Source organism: Natrix helvetica (genome assembly GCF_964273705.1).
Source record: "Natrix helvetica genome assembly, chromosome: 7".
NCBI classification, from domain to species: Eukaryota; Metazoa; Chordata; class Lepidosauria; order Squamata; family Natricidae; genus Natrix; species Natrix helvetica.
The window spans coordinates 1,400,375-1,410,283 of record NC_138558.1 but is presented as its reverse complement, the minus strand read 5'-3'; positions in this window follow the sequence as shown (position 1 = coordinate 1,410,283).

Genomic DNA, 9,909 nt, shown 5'->3' with positions numbered 1-9,909 from the left:
ACCATCCACTCCTCCTGGGGGGGGGGGCTGTAACCGAAACTCCAGAAGAAACTGGCAATGATGCCTCCCCCTCCCCGCCTCCAACCTCCCTCCCCTCTCCGTCCTCCAAATGCAGGGAGGTCCACCAACGCCCCCACTCCAGATTCCTTCGCAGGAATGCGCAGGATGCAGGCGGCAACATGGATGTGCAGTGGGGGGGGGAGGCCTGGGGAGGCCCCCAAAGGAGGCTGTGCTAAAGCAATCAGAGGAGTGCCGGAAGGGACTTTGGAGGTCTTCTAGTCCAACCCCCTGCTCGTCACCATTTCAGGCAAGTGGCTGCCCAGTTTCTTCTCAGAAACCTTCAGTGATGGGGCACCCACAGCTTCTGGTGGCAAGCTGTTCCACTGGTGAATTGTCCTCACTGTTAGGAACTTTCTCCTCAATTCCAGGTTTTTCCAAAGAGCAACTGGGAGTTTTTTTTGGGGGGGGGTTTCCCCCTTGAAAATGTATCACTTCTCCTCCAAGGAGGAGTCTTCACTTCAGTTCCTTTTTAAAAAATTTAATTGATTGTTTTTAATTAATTACATTGCTTAATAAACACTGTGTTGACTGGATATTTAATTTGCTTAACAATACTTTTCTTTTTTTAGTGCATTCCGTGCGCCTTCGGGGTGGAGTCATGACCACGGAGACATCTTCGGACAGCGCTGGCTCTTCGGCTTTGAAACGGAGATCAGCACCGCCCCCTAGAGTCGGGAACGACTAGCCCAGATGTGCAAGAGGAACCTTTACTTTTACCTAACAATACTAATTACATTCTTAATACCTAACAAAACCAGTTCAGGTTTAAAATCTACATGTTTCCCTACCATCTTTTCTAACCAATTTCTTTTTGCCCCAAGTCCACCACCTGTGATGAAAGGTTCCCGTCTTCTGATTGCATTTCCAACATTTGCGAGGCATATTTTTAAACATTTTAGCTAGCCTAGCAGGCAATGCCACCTATAGAACATTGTATATACATTATTTCCTTTATCAGGAGCTGCCATGGTTAATCTAACAGTATAGGTTTCGCTTCTCCCCCAAGAAGCTTCTTCAGTTCTGAAGACCTGAATTGAAGAGGAACTGAAGAAGCTCCCTGGAGGAGAAGCAAAACGTTTTCAAGGAAAAAACAAAACCAGTTGATTTTGAGGGAAAAGCCCCTTTGGGAAGACCTGGATGGAGGGGAATCTCCATAGCCATCAAGAGAGGCCATTTCAACCCTATTTATGGGCCACCCCACCCTTCTGGCCCTTAAGGCCATGATGCAATTCAAACCAGTTTGATCCAGTTCCGGCAAACTGGTAGCGGTGGGAGGCTCCGCCCACCTGCCCAGACGTCACCATCTCCCATTTTTGACGCTCCGTGCATGCGCGGAAGGTCCATTCATGTGCTGACCTTTGCGAGCCAAGAGCGGAGGAAAGCTGACTTCACCCCTGCCTTAAGGTCTTCCAGAACCAGGGGTGGGTTGCTCCCGATTTGGCTCCATTCGGCAGTGGTATTTTTCCCTGGATTGCAGAACCGGCAGCGACCCAGGCTTGTCACGCCCCTGAACCGGCTCCCTGGCCACTGCTGATGTCACCACCACGTGCGCAGTTCACTGTAAATTGTTCTGTGCATGCGCGAAGAATAATTTAATGAATGCTCAGCAAAATGTGTGTGAAGCGAACCAGTAGTAAAACTGGCAGCAACCCACCCCTCTCCAGAACCATCCTGAGCGCTGATCTTCCCGCTTGCATGACCGTCCGGCCAGTGCCAAAGGCCAGCGCCCAGGGGTCTACGACAACTTGCCACAGCCACCTCGCCACGGACAAGAGTTCCACCAATATCAAAGGAAGTAGAAGCATTAGAGAAAGAATGCAGAAGGAGGAACAGCATAACATGACGTCATCATCATCATCATCTTTCAATGTCCCCAGGCAGGGTGGAGTGGGCAACTGAATGGAGCTAGCAGAGTGTTTTACTGGCCAGATGCCCTTCCCTGTCGCCAATGTGGAGTTTTGTTCAGCAGATATATCCTCATTGTGCCCAGAGAGAGAAAAATATCTGCCTCTACCTAGGATTGAACTCACAGCCTCCTGATTGTGACGTGAAAGCTAGGCTACCCCTCCACTCCAGGAACAGCATAACGTGTGAATGGCAAAAATTAAAATATTTTTAAATTTTATTTTAAATAATGAAATAGAATTGATACTTTGAGGGTTGCAGGAATTGGGTATATCTAGCTAATTTAAAAAAGGACTTGGGGAGATATGACAGCAGTCTTTCAATATCTCAGGGGTTGCCCCAAAGAAGAAGGAGTCAAACTATTCTCCAAAACATCAGAAGACAAGAAGCACCGGGTGGAAACTAATCAAGGAGAGAAGCAACCTGGAATTAAGGAGAAACTTCCTAATAGGGAGGACAACTAAACAGTGGAACTGCTTGCCACCAGAAATTGTGGGTGCTCCATCACTGGGGGGTTTTCAAGAAGAGATTGGACAGCCACCTGTCTGAAGTGGTGTAGGGTTTCCTGCCTAAGCAGGGAGTTAGAAGACCTCCAAAGTTCTTTCCGACTCTTCTCTTCTTTACTCTACTCTACTCTACTCTACTCTACTCTTCTCTCCTCTCTTCTTCTCTTCTCTCTTCTCTTCTTTACTCTACTCTACTCTTCTCTCTTCTGTTCTGTTCTCTTCCCTTCTCTCCTCTCCTTTCCTCTTCTCTCTTCTCTTCTGTTCTTTTCTCTTTTCTCTTCTCTTTTTTACTCTACTCTACTCTTCTCTCTTCTCTTCTGTTCTCTTCTCTTCTGTTCTCTTCCCTTCTCTCTTCTGTTCTCTTCTCTTCTCTCTTCTCTCCTCTTCTCTTGCCTTCTCTACTCTTCTCTTCTCTACTATTCCATTCCATTCCATTCTATTCCATTCCTCTTATTCTATTCTATTCTGTTCTGTTCTGTTCCATTCCATTCCATTCCTCTTATTCTATTCTATTCCATTCCATTCCATTCTATTCCATTCCTCTTATTCTATTCTGTTCTGTTCTGTTCTGTTCTGTTCCGTTCCATTCCGTTCCATTCCATTCCTCTTATTCTATTCTATTCCATTCCATTCTTTGTTCGTCCTGCTCTCTTCTCTTCTCCTTTCTTCTCTTCTCTTGTCCCACGGAGAGTTGTCCCATTCCCGTTGCCCTGGGCGTCATGGTCCCCATCTGCCCCCCCCTGCCCTTACAGACCTGGGTCGGCTCCGGGTTGCGTTGATCTTGGCTTCTGCCCCAGGACTGCTTTTGTGAAATCCCAGGCTGGATCCACCCTGCTGGCTGGGGAGGGGCCGCCTGGCTTCCTGCCTCACAATAGTCTGGGTGTTTTTAGCAGAGCTAGAATAAATAACCTGAAGTGGGCCCGGCCATTGTTAATGTCGCCACCGCCGGCTGAGAGGTGTGGTCCCCTTCACCCCCACCCCCACTTCCTCTGGCTCACAAATGTCCCCAGGAGCTCGGCCCAGCCCTGACTGGGGTGGGGGGCTTTTAATGCTTGTTTCTTGGTTCTAGAAGCAACCTAGAATGAAGGCTCAGAAATTGTGACTGTGGGGATACTTCACGAGTGGAACAGCTTCCCAAGAGGCAACTGGACTTTCTTGGTTCTTCTTTGAAGACATTTTGCCTCTCCTCCAAAAGGCTTCTTCAGTTCTATCCATTCCCTGCCATCTGGTCAGAGCTGAAGAAACTTCAGAGGCAGGAGAGACGGGGACAAAACAGCTGGTCATTTTCATCCTCTTAGAGGGTCACTGAGGCCACTTGGGGATTCAATACAATACAATAGTAGAGTTGGAAGGGACCTTGGAGGTCTTCTAGTCCAACCCCCTGCCTAGGCAGGAAACCCTATACCGTTCCAGACAAATGGCTATCCAACATCTTCTTAAAGACTTCCAGTGTTGGGGCATTCACAACTTCTGGAGGCAACTTCTGTTAATTGTTCTCACTGTCAGGAACTTTCTCCTCAGTTCTAGGTTGCTTCTCTCCTTGGTTAGTTTCCACCCATTGCTTCTTGTCCTGCCCTCGGGTGCTTTGGAGAATAGTTTGACTCCCTCTTCTTTGTGGCAACCCCTGAGATATCGGAACACTGCTATCATGTCTCCCCTAGTCCTTCTTTCTCTTAAGCTAAACATACCCAGTTCCTGCAACCGTTCTTCGTATGTTTTAGTCTCCAGTCCCCTAATCATCTTTGTTGCTCTTCTCTGCACTCTTTCTAGAGTCTCCACATCTTTTGTACATTCATTTTTTTACATTTTTTAAGATTCATCTGTTTCCCTCCAGGGTGCCTGAGTGGTTCAAATGGTTCCATGCAAGGAGTATCAATCCTTCTGCTCCTCACCATCCAGTCAGAGCTGAAGAAGCTTCTCAGGAGGAGTGAAATGTCTTCAAAAAAAGAAAAGAAAAACCCAGAAAAGTCCAGTTGCCTCTTGAAAAAAAGCACCTTTGGGACAACCATGGCCCATGGTTGAGGGAGAATCTCCACATCAGTGGAGCAGCTGGCCCCCAGAAGTTGTGGATGCTCTGGGTGTGTTTAAGAAGAGACCGGACGGCCCCTTGTCTGTCATAGTAGAGAGTCTCCTGCTTGATCTGGGGTTGGACTAGAAGACCTCCAAGGTCCTCCCAAATTCTGTTTTTGTTGTTCTGAATCTACCTATCTGTCCCCTCTCTCTATCTGGGGGCTTCATTCTTTGCCATCTGTTCATTCGTAGCCCCTAAAGGATAGATAGTTTTTTTCCAGAATGTGTCAGATCCCTGACAGTGTTAACCCAGATACCTCCCCAAAGGAACTTTGCAAAGAAGAGAAATTGGCACCCGGCATTCTCAGTGTGTTTAACATTTTTATTGGCTAATAAAATAATATAAAATAATATAAAATATAAAATATATAAAAATATTATAAAATATAAAAATAATATAAAATATTATAAAATATAAAATAACATAAAACATATAACATATAACAAAACACAAAAAAACACAAAAATATAAAAACAAAACAAATAAAATAAAATACAAAATAGGAAAGTAAAGAGGAAAAGAGTGGGGAGGAAGAGGGGGAAGAGAAGTGAGGGAAGAAGTGACTTCCAACTCTCTCTGTTGCTGTAAAATAAGTCATTCATATCAAATCACAACCTTTTGTTTTTTCATAATAATATGAACGAGCCATCAATCTCCAAATCAAAGTTTCATTCTTTTCCACCTCAGGTACAAAGTTCAGGAGCGGTTTCCATATGGAAACAAAAGTACTTATGTTCTTTTCTTTAACCAAAAGAGTCAGCTTTGCCATTTCAGCCACCTCCAACTCCTTCCGCAGTCATCCTCACATGCCGTGTCACCCCGGGACTTTGGATGTTGGCAGGCTGAGACCTTTGCACATGGAAACCATTCCACCTTCTTCCCCCGACGGTTGTCTGAAGCGTCTGGCCAGGCTTCCAGGCGGGTCTTCCGTCCAAGCAGAGATTCCGCTTCCTCTCTGTAGACCCTCCGTCGGCCCCAGGACTTGGCGAGAACACAGGTGGATCCAATCTGATCCAGCCCACGGAATTTGGGGGAGGTTGGGGGGGGAGACCTAGGGAGTTGCGGAAAGTGTAGGGGGTTGCTTCCTGAGCCAGGCCCTCTTTTTTCCACACCACGCTGGCACTTGAAAGAGGGAGGAAGGGGGAGGGAGGAAGAAGGAAGGAAGGAAGGAAGGAAGGGGGAGGAAGAAAGAAGGAAGGGAGGGAGGGGGAGGGAGGGAGGAAGAAGGAAGGAAGGAAGGAGGGAGGGAAGGAGGAAGAAGGAAGGAAGGAGGGAGAGAGGGAGGGAGGAAGGAAGGAGGGAGGGAGGAAGAAGGAAGGAAGAAGGAAGGAAATGAGGGAGTGAGGGAGGAAGGAAGGAAAAGGAAGGGAAAAGGGAGAAGAAGAAGAAGAAGAAGAAGAAGAAGAAGAAGAAGAAGAAGAAGAAGAAGAAGAAGAAGGGAAGAGATGGGAGGAAAAGGGGAAGCGAAGCAAACGCTTTCCTTTCCTTTCGCTGCATTTTGTCCTAAACAATCATTTTGCAAAATGCAATACCGAGTGAAATCCCCTGTGTTTCTTCCATGCAACAGGCCCCTCCAGCCTCCCTCTTCCCCCATCCTCTCCCCCCTTCCCCCTTTTTCAAAGGGGGGGGGAGAGAGACAAGGCCATTTCCCCCCCAACCCCCACCCTAACAAGGTACAGGTGCTCTCACTCCAGCAGCAGCCTGGAAAATCTCAACCCCAACTTCCATTATCCTGACAGCCCTGCGTTGGGGAGGGGGAGGGGTGGGAGGGGGTGCTAGAAAGAGAGATCAGATTTCCTCCATTTGGGCCGCCAGAGGCACATTTGGGGACTTGGCGAGGGGCTCCAGCTTGGGCTGCACGAAACTTTGCTTCTTTCTTCCAAACAGAGCAGAGAAGTTAGAAATTGAGTTCGGGGGCATCCAATCTCTGCAACTTTAAGGCCGGTGGACTTCAACACCCAGAATTCCCCAACTGGCTTTGACCATTTTTCACACTTTATGACCGTTGCAGCCAGGGGCCGGTCTGTCGCCATTACTACCAGTTCGGTGCGCTTGCAATTTTGCATGCACGGAGTCACTTCGATTGTATGCGCCTGGTGCACATGTGCACAGTTGCGTAGGGACTGGGGAACTGGTTCGGGAGGGCGTGGCCAGCCTGCCATCCCCACCAGTTTGGGACTCATTCGCCATTTTTCACAACCGGATCCACCAAACCGATGCGAACCGTGAATCCACCCACGATCACGCGATCAAAATTCAGAGGCTCAGCAACTGACTCATGTTTATGACGGTAGCAGTGTTGACCTTCCAACGAGGAAAGTGCATGGGGGAAGCCAGATTCACTTAACGACCATGAGGCTCTCTTAACAACTGCAGCGATTCACTTAACAAAGGTGGCAAGAGCAGTCGTAAAATGGGGCGAATCCCCCGCTTAACAGCTGTCTTGCTTAGCAACAGAAATGTCAGGGGGTCATAGATCAAGGAGTACCTGTATTCGTAAAATGGCATCTGGAGGGGTTGGAGGGAGCCTGGGGGTGGGTGGGAATTGGCTGAAGGGGGAGGCCAATGCAACCCCCTCCCCACCGTCCCACCCCACCATCCCAGAGGAAACCCTTCCCCACAGACAGACAGCTGGGCCTCCTCTGGGGCAGCCACAGACATGATTTATAAGGGCCCCCCACTTCCTGAGCCACAGAAGGACCCCAGACGTCCCGGAAGAGAGGGGAGGGGGCCATGCATGGGAGCTGGAGAGTTTTCGCAGGGACAGCCATCCGGTCAATCTTGGTGGGCACTTTGTGAGTCTGGTTCTTGCTCCACTGAGTAAAGGACAAGAAGGAAGGGATGGGTATGAATCAAGGAGAGATGACACCGAGAATTAAGGAGACTTTCAATCGAACAATCAGAATAGAGCTGGGAGGGTCTTTGGGGGTCTTCTAGTCCAACCCCCTGTTCAAGCAGGAGACTCTCTTCTATTTCAGAGACGTGGCTGTCCAGTCTCTTCTTAAAATCCTCCAGTGATGGAGCCCCCACAACTTCTGGAGGCAGGCAGTTCCCCTGGCTAATTGTTCTCACTGTTAGGAAGTTTCTCCTTAATTCCAGGTTGCTTCTCACCTTGTTTAGTTTCCCTCCATTCTTTCATGTCCTGCCTTCAGGTGCTTTGGAGAATAGGTTGCCCCCCCCTCTTCTTTGGGGCAGCCCCTCAAATACTGGAAAATTGCTATCGTGTCCCCCCTGGTCCTTCTTTTCTCTAGACTGGCCAAAGCCAATTCCTGCATCCGTTCTTCCTACCTTTTCATCTCCAGCCTTTGATCATCTTAGTTGCTCCTCTCTGCACTTTTTCCAGAGCCTCAACAGTGAGAACAGTTAATTCCTCACAGTGACAACAATTCATCCGTCACTAAATGAACTGTTGTAAGTCGAGGAATACTGTCCCCGTGAAGTGCAGGGAAGAGGCTGATACTATTGTAAATGCATGCCAGGCTCCAACCCTGTGGCTGTAGGGATGCTGCGACAGTCGTAAGGGTGAGGACCAGTCATAAGTCTTCTTTTCAGCAACATTGTAACTTCAAACATCGTCACTAAATGAACGGTGTCATTCTGTATTCTGGTTCCTCTCCTTCTTCGGCTCAGCCCAGGCTGTTCCTGCAAAAGGAGATTTTTTTATCTATGTCTTAAGAAAAGGATGGACTACCATTTGTTGGAAATGGTAGAAGGCTTCCTGCCCAAGCTGGGGGTCAGACTAGAAGACCTCCAAAGTCCCTTCCAACTCTGTTATTCTGTTATTCTATTCTGTTATCCATCCGTGAGTCCCTTTCCAAGGCCTGCTGCATCCTGGAGCCCAGCCCTTTAAAAGGCTCTTGGTGCAGTCCAACATTAATCTGGGGTGAATTGTGTGGTCGCTGGTTTTTTTCATCTTCTGAATCAGGATCAAAGCTGGGAGATTCACTAAATATTGATCCATTTGCTTTTTCAATTATTCGCCTATTTTGCTTACCTTCAATTCTGTCCTGCAGATATTTAGTTTCGATTCTCGCATATAATACATATTTAGTTTCAATTCTCATATAGTTATTTAGTTTTGATTCCAGCATATAGAATATTTAGTTTCGATTCTAGCATACAATAAATATTTAGTTTCGATTTTGGCGTATAGAATATTTAGTTTCGACTCTGGCATGCAGTTAATTTTAAGGAAGTTAGCAAATCACGTGTGGGATGATAGCTTAAGACAGAAACAAAGAGAATCTGATGGGAGATTTAAAACATACCATTCCTCACTTGAGCCTGAAAAAAAGCCCAAAATAAACATGGGAGCCATACGTGCCCTTTGCTCAAAAAGGAGAATCTGACCAAGGACAGGTGGCATATATATATATATACACATACATACACATACATACACATACATACACATACACACACGAAGCCATAAGAAGATCAAGTCAGTCAGTTTCGGTCCATGAAATCAAATGGGGCCACCCTGTTTATCAATGAAAAGATGATCCAGGGGTGACATGATAGCAGTCTCCCGATATTTGAGGGACAGCTCCAAAGAAGGGTGTGTGTGTTGATCTATTCTCTAAAGCATCAAAAGGCAAGATAAGTAACAACGGATGGAAATTAATCAAGGAGAGAAGCAACCTGGAACTAAGGAGGAATTTTACGCCAGTGAGAACAATTAACCAGTGGAACACCTTGCCACAAGACGTTGTGAATGCTCCAACACTGGAAGTTGCTAAGAAGAGATTGGACAGCCATTTGTCTGAAATGGTATAGAGTTTCTGCCTTAGTAGAGGGTTGGACTAGAAGACCTCCAAGGCCCCTTCCAACTCTGCTATTCTGTTATTTATTTATTCGTTGTTGGTTTTTTAAATTGCTTTCCCCCCCCACAAACTGCCAACTTTCAAATCTGCTTTTCCTCTCCCCGAACACTCAGCATTTCCTGCCGCCTCCGAGAGGTTCAATGTCCTGTTTTCATAGCTGAACATTCCCGTAGTTTGAATTCCAGACAGAGATTTTCCTGCAGCTTGTAAAAATCCAGCACTCAGGAATGACTGGATACAGGATCAAATGTGCTTTTTCTGGCTTTCCGGGGGTATTGAACATGCTTTGCAAGTAGGGGGTCCCAGGGCTAGTCCACCCACCCACCCACCCACCCACCGGGGCTGAGACTTTGGGAAAAAATGCAAAGAAAAGCAACTAAGAGGATTAAAGGCCTGGAGACTAAAACATACAAAGAACGGTTGCAGGATTTGGGTTTGGCCAGTCCAGAGAAAAGAAGGACTAGGGGAGACACGAGAGCAGCCTTCCAGTATTTGAGGGGCTGCCAGAAAAAAGAAGTGGGGGGGGGTTCAATTTATTCCCCAA